This window comes from Phoca vitulina, unplaced genomic scaffold (genome assembly GCF_004348235.1).
Source record: "Phoca vitulina isolate PV1807 unplaced genomic scaffold, GSC_HSeal_1.0 scaffold2, whole genome shotgun sequence".
Classification (NCBI taxonomy): domain Eukaryota; kingdom Metazoa; phylum Chordata; class Mammalia; order Carnivora; family Phocidae; genus Phoca; species Phoca vitulina.
The window spans coordinates 52,886,889-52,903,880 of NW_022589705.1; the positions used below are offsets into that span (position 1 = coordinate 52,886,889).

General features: G+C 37.6%; 1 pseudogene; it reads right to left on the reverse strand.

Moving 5' to 3' along the window:
- Positions 1-816: 816 nt before the first annotated feature.
- On the reverse strand, positions 817-8,475 carry LOC116626704 (annotated as a pseudogene).
- Positions 8,476-16,992: the final 8,517 nt, after the last annotated feature.

Genomic DNA, 16,992 nt, shown 5'->3' on the forward strand with positions numbered 1-16,992 from the left:
ATTTTTGGTGGGCAGGACTTGCTCTCTGCACAGCTAACTAAAAGGCTGGGCTGCTGAAACTGTAGGCATACTGGTGTATAAGGTGATCTCCCCTTCTCCCCAGCTCAAGAATCGTTTGGAGTGGTACCAGTTCCTGCCACATATTCCTGCAGGAGCTGATTTGGAGGGATGCCTACAAAGGCAGTTAGGTTGAATGGGTGGGTCTAAGGGTAACAAGGTGGGGGGAAGTAGTGGTACTAGCAAGGTAGATAGAAAGTGTTAGACCTGACTCCCACAAGTGTTTGGATATCTAAGTTGGGGAAGTAGAAGAGAAATGGTATCTGCAGCATTTTTGTTCCTGAAGAAATCTCCTGAAAATCCCTGCCCCTTCAGCACACGTCCTAAGATTAGCCAACAAGTCTCCTTCATGTATACCTCAGGCACTTTTCAAACTGCTGCTTCTGTGCTGTGTCTTGAGCCAAGTTATTTTTTATGCTTGTTCTTTAAGGGTGGGGACTCCATTTCCTATTATACCCTGGCTCTCCTGAAGTTAAGCCCTACTATTTTTCAAAACCTGTTGTTATGGGGACTAGTCTTCCCTGTGTGGGTCCCCAAGAGTCTGATCCTCTTCTCATTTGTAGTGTCCCTCCTCTTTGTTGTTAGTCTTGCCCTGGGTTTGGTTCTCAACTGTGTGTCTTCCCCTCCTTCCCTTTTTAACGTGGCCCCTTCTCTAATGATTAACTGTGGAAGTCTGTTCTGCCAGTCTTCAGATAGTTTTCAGATTTAGTTGCAAAAGATGTAGCTGTTTTCTCAGTATGTCCATGGAACAAGGTGGGCTTAGGATCTTCCTATTCTGCCATCTTCACAGTAGCCGCCAAAATCTTTGATAAATTTCTTAATGCTTGCTCTGAAGTTTGCAATATGCATCTTTATCTTTATCTTAGTCTATGTTTAAATTACATACCATTCATTATAATATTAAAACCTTACTGCTATATACTTGGATTTTTTTCCTTCTGCCCTTTGTGATGCTGTTTTTAGAATTCTTATCTATAAATAGGTTTTAAGGTCTCAAATACATCATTATTATATTTTGTAGACAATATTTTATAGAAATTTAACAATGAGAAAATATCTCTGGGATTTATCTCCTACTTAACCTTTCTAGGTATCTTCATTTCTTTGTAGAGATTCAGATTTCCATTTTCTACTCTTTTCCTGCAGCTTGAAGAATCTTTTAGTATATTTTGTGTTGCAGGTACACTGCTGATGAATTCTGTTTTTGATAGTCTGAAATTGTATTTATTTTGCCTTTATTTTTGGAGGATAATTTTTGCTGGGCATAGAATTCTAAGTTAATAGTTTCTCTTTAATTGTGTTTTAGCACTTTAAAAATATTGTTCCATTGTCTTGTGGCTTCCATTATTTCTGATGTGGAGTCAATATTGATTCCTTGTTTCTTTGTATTTTTTTCTCTCAAGTTTATTTTAAGATTCTCTTACTGATAGTGAACAATTTTATTAGATGCATTTTTATATTTTGCTTTGTATTCACCCTTAAGGTTTATTTAACCTTTTGGATATGAGATGTAAATAATATCAAACTTGGAAATATTTTGACCATTACCTCTTTAATAATTTTTCTGCCTCTTCTATTCTAAACACCAGTTATATATATATTAGACCATTTATATTATTCCACATGTCACAGCAGTTTTGTCCATTTCTTTTAGCTGTGAGTATGTGTGCACATTCATTTTAAATAGTTTCTATTTCCCTGAATTAAAATTTACTGATATTTCATTTTCCAGTGTCTGATTTCTGTCAAGGCCATCCAGTGACATTTTTTATTTTAGGTATGAACCTAAATGAACTACTCATTCCACCATAATGAAGAATGAAATTCTGCCATTTGTTCCAACATGGATGAATCTAGAGGGTAATATACAAAGTGAAATAAGTCAGAAAGAGAAAGACAAATACTGTATGATTTTGCTTATAGGTGGAATCTTAAAAAACAACAAATAAACAGATGAGACTGACACAAACAGGAATAAAACTGTTGGTTGTCAGATTGAGGGAGGGTTTGGGAGATGGGTTAAATAGGTAAAGGTGATTAAGAGCTATAGACTTCCAGTTATAAAGTATGTTATGTGAGTGTAATGTACAGGATAAGGAATATAAACAATACTGTAATAATTTTATATGGTGACAGAAGGTAACTAAACTTAACATGGGGGTCATTTCATAATATATAAAAATATTAAATCATTATGATGTATACCTGAAATTAATAGGATATTGAATGTCAATTATACTTCAAAAAAATACTACTTGGAGTTAAATTATCAGCATTTGTATTTTGAAACTTGATGTCTTACCTAGGATTGGAAAGTTGAGACTTAGTATTATAAAATTAGCATATTTACATTTTACTTATTGATATACTATGATGTGAGAGAATTTGAGATTATATTTTATCAAAGTTAAGCTTATAATTTTCTTTTTTTGCTATTTATTACTTCTACTCATTTTACATACCCACAATCATACAATAAACACTTCTCGGTGGGTTGCTTCTTTCACTTAGTATCGCCTTTGAGGTTCATCCATATTTTGTGTGTAGTGGAAGACTGTTCACTCATTACTTTATAGAATTACATAAATATATCATAATTCTTTTAGGCTAAATTTTAATGGGCTGCTTTATAGGATTTAACTCATAATCAGACAAGGAAAGAAAACTAATATTTGTAGAACTATATGCCAAGTGATTTCTTCACAATGTGGCTGCCAGTTATGTAGTATTGCTAAGGACCAGGCATTGTTGTAAGTACCTTACATATATTAATTCACTTAATCATCACAACTATCTTATAGAGTAAGTGATCTTATTATCATCATCCAAATTTCCACATCGAGTTACTGAGGCAAGATTAAATTTCTGGGCCAAGGTCCCACATAGAAATCATATGACCTGGTATTTGAATGCAGGTGGTTGGCTTTAAAGGACATGATCTTAATTTTGCTATATTGCCTGTACATAAACAAGCCATTAAACTTAAACTCATTTAGTTATTATTACTGCTAGATGTTATCTCTACTTTATAGTTTAAAACATATGTGTAGAGTTTGTCCAGTGGGTGAGAGTCAGGTCTATCACTCTACTATCTGTTTCCTACTTCTATATCTTTTTTCAAGGTTTTTTTTTTCTTTCACTTTTTATTTTAAAATAATTATAGGCTTACAAGGAGTTTCAAAGATAGAACAAAGGGGTCCCATGCACTTTTTGCTCACTGTCAAACCAGGAAATTGATTTTGGTGTGGTCCACAAATGAAGCTTGTTTTTTCTGTTGTTGTTGTTTTTTTTTATATTGGCTTCTAAACACTCCCAAAGTTCAGACACACAGAATAAGGCAATTAGTTCTCTTTTCTATGGACAAAGGGGAACAAAAAACAAAACAAAACAAAGAATATTGTGATTCTATGAATCAAACCCTCATACCTCCATACCTTAAAAAAAAAAAGCCCATTTCACCCCTGACAAGTTAATGGTGAAACTGGCCGGCAAAATGTTCTAATACAGTGTAACCCTATATATAGTAAAAATCTCACTTCCATAAAAGGAGATGAGTTAAGTTGTGAATCTGTAAAGATACAGACAGAAGTCCTCTTCAATGCATGAAAGCAATATCTGTGTGAGAAATTACAGAATGGGATACCAGATTCTGAAACCTATTGCAGGAGTATTGCTTGTCCAGCATGCCTCAGAAAATTGATGGCTGGCCTTTCTAAAAGTTTTCCATTCAGTCTGTGGTAGAAACTTTTGCTCTGTGGCATTACAATTCTAAAGATCTTTTCATGGAATTCACTAAAAACTTAGATTCATTGCTCAGGAATGAGTATAAAACCACTTAGTCTATAAGGCAAGAGAGACCTGTATTTGCTCTTGTTAGGCCATAAAACAATCTCACCTCAGGTACTCCAATAGCTGCAGCTGCATAAGAATGAGAATTGTGTTATGTTCACAAAAATAAATCTTGGTAGCTTTTCCCAAGGCGGAAGACTAAGACCAGTCCCATGTTTCTTTCAAATTTGAAAACCAAATTCTTGCCTCTATTTAATCCAGAGCCTGTAGCGTTCTGCCCAGTCCATCCATTTACTTATTTTTTGCATTTATAGAGCACCTTTCCTCCAAAGCAAAGTCTTTATCAGACCTGCCTCTTGGAGGAACAATTGATCACAGGGATGTTGTGGAGTTGGCAGGTTAAGCAGAATATCAAACACTCCTTTGTTATTGGAAACAGAAATGAGTTCCCAGGATCTTTAATGTTGAGACACTTGTTTCACTTTTTTAAAGCATGATTACTGTAGGAAATTTCTAAAATCTTGGAAAGAAGTGAAATCTTTTGAGTTCTTTATTATATAATACTTGCAGCCCTAAACAATAATGCCTTTGTTAGTAACTTGTCACAGTTCTATAAGAAAGTGGGAAAAGTTTCTTATTTGCCAATTTAAACAAGATAGGAACAGAAAAAAGTAGAAACATCTCTGGGTCATTGGAGTTGGGTTTTGGCAGATTTGCAGACATTTTGATTTGTAGATATATCTGTCTTTCCAAACTGTGTCATACCTCCTTTTCCCAGCACATTCCAAAAACCCATCAGGCAAAGTTCAAAACTTTGAAAACACGTTGCAGAATATTTTTTTGTGTGGGAATGCAGTCTCTCTGACCCATATGATGACAGTTAGGGTGTATTAGCATGGACCTGCAGACATTCCCATCTCTCCACTCTTGCCCTGACAGCACATTGCCGCAGGATAAACACAGAAGTGCTTTAAAATATTGCCAGAACAGGTTGAAGGGATAGGTGAAGGAATATTATAGGTCAAAGAGCATGAAGCCAAGAGTCTGGAAAGGACTTCTAGTCTAGGTCTGGGTGATACTTGCTGTGTGACTTTGGATGACTTATTTGCTACCACTGGCCCTTGGTTTCCAAATTTATGCAATAAAATGGAAATCCTATTTATCTCTTTGGTCATTTCCCCATGCAGCCTTCTAGGAAACTCCATTCTTGAAAGTCTTGGTAAAGATAAGGTATATGATATATGAAAATTTGGTGACAAAATTTGATTATATCATTTATAAGTGAAGTACAATTCAACTTAGTTAACATTCAAAAAAATATGTGTTGCATATATTTATTAGATACTATATGTCAGATGATATCCTAGATGACTCAAACAAAACTGTACAGAAGAGACACAAAGACCCTTCAGTGAAAGGCCACTTATAATCTAGGGCTATAGACAAATGAAAAGTAAACAAATGCCTAATTATAATTGTGATAAAAAGCTATGGGAGAAACACAACCTGTTATTGAGTGCTTATAATAGAATTTGGCTATCTAGGCCAGGTATATGGTTTTCTGGCTTTTATTAAAAATTCTTTTAGATATTTGAAGGAGCATATTTCTCTCACATATTTGTTTTAGAAAGAATGAGAACACAGGGCTACAATTTATAAAGCACCCTTTATAGCATCGTTTATACCTTGAAACAATGCATGCAAGCAGTAAATTATGTCCTAATAAAAGCCACCTGAAATCATGCTTGACCTCTCCATGGCAAAACATGGAGCATCCACATGGTTCCCTGCTTTATTTTGGTGCCTTTTATTCTGGACTATATTTTCAAATATGTTGGAATAGTGAAAAGTCTTGGATGACAAAAAGTGTGTCCTTCCAGAGCAAAGGGCTTATTTGTTCATAGCCTTGGAAGATACAGTCTCTCTCCCTGAAGTAAAAACAGGGATATTTACGTCCAGTATAATAAACATAATGCTCTCCCACTCTTTGTAGAAAGGGGAGGCACATTTAATGCTCATTTAAAAAGATTTGGGCTCGGGGTGCCTGGGTGGCTCAGTCGGTTAAGCGTCTGCCTTTGGCTCAGGTCATGATTCCAGGGTCCTGGGAATCCCTGCTCAGCGGGGAGTCTGCTTCTCCTTCTCCCTCTGCTGCTCTCTCTCTCTCTGTGTCAAATAAATAAATCTTAAAAAAAAAAAAAAAGATTTGGGTTCCGTAGGCTCAGGCTTCCTTTCCTGTGACACTGTCCACCGTGTGAATCCAAATGTGTTGGTAACGTTTGTCCCTCTTCCTGTCATTCCATCAGAATTGGGGCTTGAAGAGCAATGCAAAAATTGCGGATACTCTGGTTGCTGATGTCACTGTGAGTAATAAAATGTCCTTTGTCTCATGTCTTCTAACAGTATCCATGAAATTATGACAGGCTAACGTGGTAGTTTGCAAATAAGGTTTAATTTTAGACCCTTTGAAGTTCATAATAGTAGCTAATAAAGATGTAGGAACAAGAGTTTTTGTTCTCTTGGTTCAGGATGGCAAATACTAAACTATATACGGATCTATTTGAGTCTCACTGAAACAACTGTGACTTGGAAGAGTTCATGATGCTTGTTTTAAAAATTTCCTTTTGTAGAGAGATTGCCTATTTCAGTAATTTTGATAATTCATGCTCAGTAGATAAGTATTTTAATTACTTCCCTAGTACCATGCAAAGCATTTTACATACATCACTTTTAATCCTCAGAAAAACCGGTGATGTAGGACATAAAGTCTCCTGCTTTAGACAACCATGGCTAGTGTCTCTTCTCATCTTGCTCTAGGCCTTTGGGTCATTCCACACCTTATCCACATGGTCATTGTAGAACAACTGTGGCCCTTGGGATCTCAGAGCGATCCAGGATTCAAGATAAAACTTCATGGCACTATTTTTTTTTTTTCTTCACTGACTGGCATTCTGTTGAGGGACACTCTTGTCAGCATGCACAGAGATGAGAAAGTCCACTCTCTGTGAGGATATACACTATTTAACTTTAGCTCTGTCCTTAATGAGCTCAGGCCAAAACATAAATCTATACTATCCCCGACAAACCACAGTTCTTTCCCCAAGACTCATTCCTTGTAGTTACAGTGGAGTAAAAGTATTTTTCTGAATCCAAATACATTTTGAGGTCGGTTTTCTTAGTACTAACATTTATACTCGAAATCAGGTTTTTCTATGTGTCTACCAATTACCACAAACTGTGTTAGGTATGATATGTAATCGATTTCCACAATAACCCAAAGAAACAAAACTGTTCCACGGGGATTAAACAAACTGCAGTATAGGTTAAGCAGTAGAATGTGGTCATTAAAAGCTTTGGTTCTGGAATCAGGCTGGGTATGGATTTAAATTCTGGCTCTACCTTCTAGCTTTGATGACTCAATTGCTAAGCCTGTTTCTTACATGTATAAGGAGAATAATAATACCTACTTTATAAAAATAGGATTCAATAAGTATGCTTCCAGGTGCTTTGAATAATGTCTAATAGTAATTGCCCAATAAATGGCTACTGTTCTTAATCCCAATTTAAGGTAAAAAGTGAGTGAGTCCATGACTACCAGGATTACCAGATAAAATACAGAACATGCAGTTAGACTGAACTTAAAGAAATTATTCATTTTTTACCTTAAATAAATTCCAAATATTGTATGGGATATCCTTATGCTAAAAATCATTTTTTAAAAGATAGAACTCTAATAAAATGTATTGGTTTTCTTTGATTGACTCTGGTTCACCTTTGGAAAGGCTCTCAGGGTTCTTCTGGCCTTGTTTCCCAGATGCTTGCTGCACTTTTTAAGGCTGTTTTTGTTTGCTTGTTTTGGGAGTTTGGGGGGGGCGGGGCTTGGTGGGGTTTTTTTGTTGTTTTTTTGTTTTTTGGTTGTGTGTGTCAGCAGGTGCACGTGCATATACGTGTTTTGTTTTGTTTTGTTTTTTCTTCAGCTTTTGTACCTCCTGGAAAACCTGAATGCACAGAGCCTTCCGTGCGGGCTTTCTAGCGGCTGTGGGCTTTCCAGTGGCACAGGGGGGTAAAGATGTACTTAATCCCCAGCTCCTTACAGGTCTTCTGGAAGACACTATAGTTGGTCTTATGGAGGGTTTTGGGCATCTTTTTCCTCTAGTTGATGCTCATCAGCAGATAGCACTTGTGGGCTTTGTCCTTTCGATGTTTTTGCGTGTGTTCTTAATTGTGAATCTTGACAGTCAAGGCAACAAGTCCAGCCTCCAGGGAGCTGGTATCCCCAGGGTTTGCCACAATCTTGTTCATCAACTGCTCTTGCTTGATTTTTAACTTCTCCTTCTGGTTTGGCTGTTTCCAGAGACAAGAATGAGTCTTCTCACAACATCGTCAACCTTCTCAGTTGCAGGAATGTTCTGGTAGTCTTTGAGCAACATGGAAGGGGCCAGGTCATCTTCTTGGCTGGGCTGGACTGGTTTCTGGGTGGCATATCCTCGAAGGTCAAGGAGGATAACACCGCAAAGAGGAGAGGGAAGGCTCCACTGAATGGGAGGGAGCCCTGGTGTATGCTCTGCTCAGCAGCCCAAGGACTGGGACCTGAACCACTGCTTGGGTCTGAAGAAGCTTCAGTGCCCTCATGCTGTCCCCAGCATGGTGACTTGTGACCCCGTGGGCTGGCACCAAGGCTGCCGTCCTGTTTGTGGCATGGACTGGGTTCAAAATCCTTGATTTTTTTTTTTATATTCCAATGTAACTAGACATGTTATAATTTTGTTTCCTAAATCTGATAACCCCAACTCAAGGTTAATTTGTCCTAAAGGTCATGCTCTGTCCATTGGCCCATTAAAGGAGAACGGGTTATTTCTATACTGTCGACACCATTTTTTTCTCATAAATTCTGATTTTCTGTGTTTCTCATTATTTTTAACAGTGATTGGAAAGGAATTGAGAGAAGGAAGATGTAAAGAAATTCAAATCATACAATATTCTTAGTAGCCTTAACAGAATTTAAGGAAATAGGAGAAGCTGAATTAAGTGATTAAAAAAATGTCAGGTGCTAACTTGCTTGGAAAGTCTGCCTTGAGTTCTGTACTGGGTTAATTAGCCATGTCTGTGTTGCCTTCTGAGCCCCAACAGTGCTCAGAAATGTTGCTATGTCACCAAGGTTCTCAAACATGGGCCATCACCAGAATCACTTGGAGGGCTTGTTAAATCAGAGATTGCTGGGCCCCACTCTCAGGGATTCTGATTCAGCAGATCTGGGGCAGACCATGAGAATTTCCGTTCTAACATGCTTCTATGTGAGGTTGATGCTGTTAGTCCAGGGGCCACACTTTGCGGACTTTGCTTCTACTCTGTCACTTTACTCCTTTGACTACATGGTGAGATCTTGAATGGTGACACTAGTGTTGACTTCCCAAAATACAATTTTCTGAAAGTCATTTCACCAAAGATTAGCTCTCCAACTCATTGCAGATTTGTTCTTGGTATATTTGGTTTGTCCTTGCCCTATTTCTGTTCTGCCCATGTTTCTGCCTTAACGTTGGCCCTGAAAAAAATATGGCTGTGGCAAACTCACCTAGATTCTGTACTTGTCAGTCTCTGTGGCTAGGGCATATATCCACCCCTAGAGAGAGGTTAAATAACACACACACACACACACACACACACACACACTTATTAAAAGGAAAAGGCATCCAATTACCTAAATAATGACAGGCGCAAGAAGTAAGTGCAAAGGTAAAATAAAAATTTTTGTTTTCATTTGGTGAAATAGCCTTTCTTTGAATTGATAGGAGACTTTTGTTGTTGCTCCTGTATTGCCGTTTAACAAATTGACTTTGATCTTTTTGGGGGACAGGAATTGTGTCTTGTTTATATATTCATATGACATTAAACAATATATAGCACTTCTAAATACTTAATAATTTTTTGTGTGATTATTGAATAAATGAATTTATACAGCTCAGTTAGGTATGATATTCTTGAACCTTATGACTGATAAAGGAATATCATTCAAATATCACATTGGAAGGAAATTAGCAGTTTTTTTGTTAAGATGGACAAAATAGAGCCCATTATTGATTTAATGCAATATTTCCAAATGAAAAGTACTTCTTGGGAGTAGCTTTTGTTCTTTGACTATGATTTAGTAAATTCTAATTTTTCTTCTGGCAACAATTCTTTTACTGATTTGAAGTACAAGGATTTTACAGAAGTTACAAATAGCATTAAAAAAGAGTCAAAATCAGGTTGTCTACATTATTACTCTGCCTCTTGAAGCTATAGGAATGTGGGTCTTTCTGCTGAGCTGGAAGACTTTTGGTGATAGTGGAAGATATGTCAAGGAGATGCTGATGATCACAATTCATTTCAGGGGCTTAAGTAACATAGTTGAACATGTGGAAGATAGAGCTGCTATCTCTCTATGTGCCACAAATTAGGAATTTCCTTTAGTCCTTTCCTATATAGTTTGGCAGGAAAGCATTATATGTTCTGGAAATCTTTCAAAAACTAATAACCTTCTCAAAGTCATCTTACATCATAGAATCTCATAACTGGAAGGGACTTGAAATATTACATGACTAAAATACACTAAAATAGAACTTCCTTTTATATTATCCCTGCCTATTTTTCTCTCCGGTGACAGGGAGCTCACTAATGCACAAAACACCTACACAAGAGGTTTAGTTGCAATAAAATTCTTTTTGTCTTGGCCTAAAATCTGATTTTACTAATACTTTCTAATATTGATAGCTCACTTATTCACTTATTTATCTCAATATGCATAGTCATAACCATTTCTGAGCAGGGAATAGGCACTGGGCTATACTGTTGGAAAGCTACAGCCTTTGATCTCTATGATCTTATAGTTTAGTGGGAAAAGAAACATGGAAACAAATAATTACCACACAAAGAAAGATTGACTTAATGAGGGCACCTACAAAGTGCAGTGAGTACTTAATAAAAGGCGTCCCTAAATCAGCCTTGAGGGCTAGACAAGGCATTATGAGTAGGTAATATTTTAATTGATATTTAAAGAATAAGTTGCATTGTAGGCAGGGAGATAGCATGTACAGAGGTCAAAATATTGAGAAAAATCTGTTCTGGAGCATAGACTGTGTGCATGTGTGTTGGGGATGACAGAAGGAGGAAGTTGAAAGTGGAGAGCTGCAGGAATGGCAAGGCACAAAGTATTGGCTTCATCAGGGAGTTTGCTAAAAATGCAAACTCTCACTCTAGACCTACTGAGTCAGAATCTGCATTTTAACTGGATCCCCGGGTGGTGCTTTTACATATTAAAGTTTGCGAAGCACTCTCTAAAACAAAAGATTGGACAGGAATGACCTACATAGAAGCACAAAGCCCCAGAAGAAAACACCGAAGGTTCTTTTCACAGCTAAGTTGTTCAGAGTTGGACAGAGGGGATGATTTCAGTTTAGACACACTGAAGAATTTGATCTGTCTGTGGAAATCTGACTGAAAAACGCATTATATATACTACCCAAGAGCTCATGATGGATCATTTCAGCAACCATCAGAACATAGGAAATAATGAAAATTATGAGATTAGAGGATATTGCCTAAGAATGTAGGCAGCCTGCAACCAATTACCTGATACTGATATCAGATTCCTAATCATTGGAAAGATAGAGCATTTTCAAGTCCATTTCTTCAGTTTGAATCATTTGGTAGCTCATCTGCAAACGTTGCCTCAAACAATCCTCCCTCCTTATATTTATGCTACTATTCACATCAATAGATGGGCCTTATTTACCTTCTCCTTGAAACTGGACTTCCGTTGAGACTGGCTTTGCCAACGAGAAGGTATAAGAAGTTACATCCAAGGACTTTCAAACCCAGGCTTTAAGAGAATGAGCATCATGGGATACCTAGCTGGCTCAGTAGGAAGAGCAAGCAACTCTTGACCTCGGAGCCATGAGTTCAAGTCCCATGTTGGCTGTAGAGGTTACTTAAATACATAAAACTTTACAAAGAGGGTGAGTGTCTTATTCCTTTTTCTCAAAAAGTCTAAACAGCATGGAGAGGACATGTGGAAGAGAACTGAGGCACGACTGTCATTATAAATAGCTGAGTACCCAGCTGACAGCCAGCACCAATGCCAGCCATGGGAATGACCCATCTCAGATGTTCCAGCCCAGTCAAGGCCCAGGCAACTGTAGCCCCAGCTGACCTCACATGCAATAGAACTTCCAGGCTGAGCTGAGTTCAGTCAACCCACAGAGCCATCATATATAGTAAAACGGTGGTTGTTTTATGCAGTTAAGTATTGTGGGGGGGGGGGGAGGTTGTTACACAGTAGTGAATAATAGAAACACGATAGCTCCTCACATTTTTTTAACAGTCTTATCTTTGGGCAGTTAGTTGGACACAGGGCAGGCCTCCTTTTGAAAATGAACAAAATACATGCCTATGTACATATTAATACATGGTGGATGAAAAGAAAAAAATTGGCAATGCTTACTATATGCAATTAAAACCGAGGCACAAATTTGGGGGAGTCACTTGGTACTATTAGTTGATTTTGCACCCCCCAGTTGTCTTTTCTCCTCTCACCTCTCATTCTTATTGCTATTGCTTTAGTTCAGTCTGTGAAGTAACATATAGAATACAGTGAAAGTCTTTATACCTTCAGTTTTGCTGGCTTAATCATCTTCCACCAGAGTGATCTTCCTAAAAATTGTTTTGAACAAAGAATTCAATGTTCTATCATTGACTATAGAATTAATAAAAACATTCATTCACTCATTCATTCAGTTATGCTTCTTATCAAAGCATGAAGGTTGTTCATGATTTTAGTTGAATCTAATTTTCCAGTCATCCCATCTCCCTCCATGAATCTCCTCTTCCTCCACAGTGATTTTTTGGTTCTGTCTACACTGAACAATCTTCTGTTCTCCACATCTTTGGCATGAACTTTCACTCCTCTATGCATTTCCCTGGGTTTTATTTGTAAACATCCTTCAGGGTTCAGGTGAAATACTATTATCTTCATTAAGGGTTTTTCTATACCACTACTTGGAGCTAACGGCCCACTTCCCTTGAATCTGGTGTCATTTTTAGCTATTTTCACCAACTTGAGAGCATATTATGGATATGCGGTGTTGCATACTTTGCACACAGTGTGTCTCTTAATCCACAAGACAGAAAATAGTAAAACAAAAAACCTGGAGGTAGTGTTACTATTTCCATTTCATGGATAGAACTAAGACCCATGGGGATTATGTAACTTGCCCAAAGTCATGGAGTTGTTATGCTGCAGAGCAAGAACTCTATTTCAGACTTATCTGACTCAAATGTTAAGTTAAATGTTAAGTACCAAATTATGTTATCTTTCCTATGGAGCCCATTTTAATCTCATCTGTACCCTTAATAGTCATTAAATATCTATCTCCCACTAGACTTGAAGTTCCTTGAAAGAGAGCTCCCATAGTCTCTGCACTTAGCAAGGTGTTCACTACTGCTTTGCCAAGCAATTTGCCAAATTTGATACACTTTAATCCAGGTTAGGGAGGTATGCTATTTAAAAGAACTTTCTATATGCCTTACACTGTTTGAGTTGCCAAGGAGGAGAGAAAAAAAAAATTACACCCCAGTGTTCCCTGACTTAAAGTTTATAATGAAACTGAAAAGGGAGACAGATGTTACTACCACCCCACCAGTATAGATGGAGTTAAAAAAAAGCAAAGCTCCTTTTCCAATTAATCACTCTCTGTGCAAGCATTTTCCACATATTTTCTATTCCTTCTATGTTAATGGGGACCAGTGTTCCCAAAGTTGATATGCATTGCTACGGCAGATGTTAACGAAGAAAGGAGGGGACAAAAGCACTTACTGCATGGTAAAGTCTAATAATAGACAACTTATTCACCTGGCATTTACTGCATTAACACTCAGGATGAGCTCATTGTTTTGGCAATCAGCATGCTTACTCTAGGGGGGGAAAAAAAATCAGTCTCCTTCCATTTCACACTACCCTGTTCCCCATCCTTTGTCCTCATGCAAGCTCTTCCTTTATCCCAGTGTAGGTACTAGCGATGATAGCCCTGGTAATGTGGGAACTACATTATAAATTACCAAAGAGAAGGATACATTTTTGGTAGGATACAGAAACATTGAAAACAGGAATACCTCGAGGGTTCTCCATTGTCTTTACCAAATGTCCCAGGTTTTATCCACCACAATGAAAAGCTAACGTAAGCTCTGGATCTTCTCCATAAGAAAAATATCCTCCAACAATATTTTACATGATTTCGGTGAGATGTTTCATGAACTACTGGGGATGCAAGGACTTGTTATTTATAATCATAGTCTTGGAGGAATAAAAAAGATTTCCTTGCATGATGTAAGAGGTCCATCCCCCTTCCCAGTCTAAGCCCTAACCATGTGTCCTGAGTCCTTTCTGGCCATGTCTCCTCCTTCTCTTAATGTTCTGGCAGTTTCTGAGCCTTTTGATTGTTCATGGAACTTTGTGGCTTCTCACGCATGTTCTGAGCTCTCCAGGGTTTGCCCACAATGAATACTTACAACCAACTTTTCAGACCTGGCTCAAGCACTAAGTACTTTGAAATCCTTTCCCACATTCTGGGCCAATTTGGGCTTTTCTTTCTATATATTCCAATTACATCTTCTAGAAATGACCATCAAACTGCACTGTAATAGCTAGTATATGTCCTCACTTAATAGTACTCCTTTAGGGCAAGAACCCTGTTTATACATTTTTGTATTCCTGTAACCTAATATCTAAAGGAACTCATCAAATTTCATTTGCCATTCAACAATGGCTGTAATGTAGCTCTCTACTTTAATAGCTTTGTGGGAGAGAACATTGAATGGACTGAATTTAAATCCTCTGGCGACTTCTAGCTAATTGAGCAAGGAGAGGAAGATCTGTAGTAAGAGGCAGCCATTTCCTCCAGGACCACACATCTTAGGGGATTCTGCAAAAGGGAGATAAAAATCCAAATAGATGTGCTTGCCAGTGGCTAAGAGAAAGGAATATAGGGAGTTATTGTTTAATGGGTAGAGAGTTTTAGCTTTGCAAGATGAAAAGAATTCTGGAGATACTGGTGGTGATAGTTGCACAACAGTGTGTAAAGCCACTGAACTGTACATTTAAAAATGCTTGAGGATAAATATTATGTTATGCATATTTAAAAATTTTTTAAGATAATTAAAAACCTGCAACTATGAAAGAGGATATTGACAATCAAAAAATGGTTAAGTGTCCATAACAGGGCCTAAGAGAAGAGCTTAGAAATCACTTTCAACTCTGGAGGCTTTGCTGCTGTGGGGTCTTAGAAGAATCACTTTACCTCTCTGAGACACAGAGTAAGATCAGATTGCTCTTGGCCAACCATTGTTCTGTTTCTGCTGCCTGACCCTGTGCAGCTTATTTGGTGTCTCTTTGGTTTCCAGGTCTGCTCTTTTAAACTTCTGTCAGTGGGATGGGTCCCTAATAACTTTTCAGTAAATTATTTCTCTGCTTAAGATAGCCAGTCTATTTCTTTTGCGTGTAACCAAAAACCCTGAATAATAAAGATTTTTATTTAAACAAGTCTTCAAGGAGAGATCCTAAGAGGGGATGCCTTCCTTGACATTTCCCACTACTGCAATGCTTTTCTGACATCTCCCACACTCTTCTTAGTTAAGTAACAAGCTTATCTTCAATGCTTTGTTGACTCATCTGTGTTCCTGACTCAACTGAGGTTTCCATGAGAAGATATATATATATATATATACACACACACATATATATAAAATATATGTATATATATAAAATATGTGTGTATATATATGTGTGTGTGTATATATATATATATATATATATATATATATATATATATATATATAAAATATATGTATACCCTTTGTACCTAGGGAGTGGCTGCAATCTCGATCAGTAATGAAAAAAGTAATGAGGAATGTGAGTGGATGAGTAAAGGAATTGCTGAGTATAGTCAGTGTGGATTGAAGAACTCTACTGGATTCTGTTCACCTTTCAATTGATTTCCCTTTCCCCCTCAAGCTTTCTGGACTGCATACATTCTTTTTGAAGTCCTATTACCACAGTCAACATTTGCACCATGGCTAATAAATTAGCATCACTTTGAAAACAAAAATGATTCCATTTTGCACTTGGAATGTGGTCTGAGAATTAGAAAGGGCAGGGGTGTTACTTGCCCTGAGGCCTGGAAAGTCTCTTGGTGTTTTATTAGGTAACAATTTCTGTTTTTACTGGATTTGTTGGTCACTAGCCCCTGGGAACCTGAACAAATGCCAAGAGTAAAAAAGAAAACAGCATGCTCCCTGATACCTAGAGACCAAATAACCTCCTAACTAAGAGGTATCTATTATTGAAATTAGAGGCATCTATGATGGTAATTCTGAGCTTGGCTTCTTAAAGAGAAAAGGCAAGCAGAAGTAGGTCAATGTTATGACTTGGCTAGAAGCAACTGGTACCAGGTTCCCTTCCTGCTGGTCCTGCTTGTGGGAAAGTCCTAGAAATGAGGGAGATAGAAATGTCTGTTTCTCAGGATGACTTTCTAAATCATGAATATCACAGAGGCAATCAGAAAATGAGTTCTCTTTTTTAAAGCATGTATTTAAAACATATGTTAAAAACAGGTATTTCACAGAGGCATTCAGAGAGTGGATTCTCTTTTTGGTATGTGTGACTGTCAGGAAAGTAGCATGAATTTTTCAGAACTTTGGGGGTGATTTAATGCTACATTGCTGGTCTTGTTCCTTCTTAAAACCCGTATTGGGCTCTTCTATAAATCATCCCTTCAGTTATGTTGGAAACCAGAGCAGCTCTGTATCCTGGTCCATAATATAGTGCTTGGAGCTTTAACTCAGGAGTTAGAAGATCTAAAACAGCCTCTATCTCCACCTTTAGAAGGTAAGTGACTCTAGCTAAGTTAGTTAACATCTCAGAGCCTTGGTTTCCTGACTTGCAAATCAAGGATGTTGATGACCGTCCTACTTAGCTACCTTTGTACCTATGCTTTTAAAAGCCACAGAGAATGCAAAGTCTGTTAAAATATTGGGTAGGCACAAAGACATTGTCAAAATGGAAGAGATGACTAGAATATTAATGGGGGGGAGAGAAAGGCTAGTTTTCCCTTTGTTCCC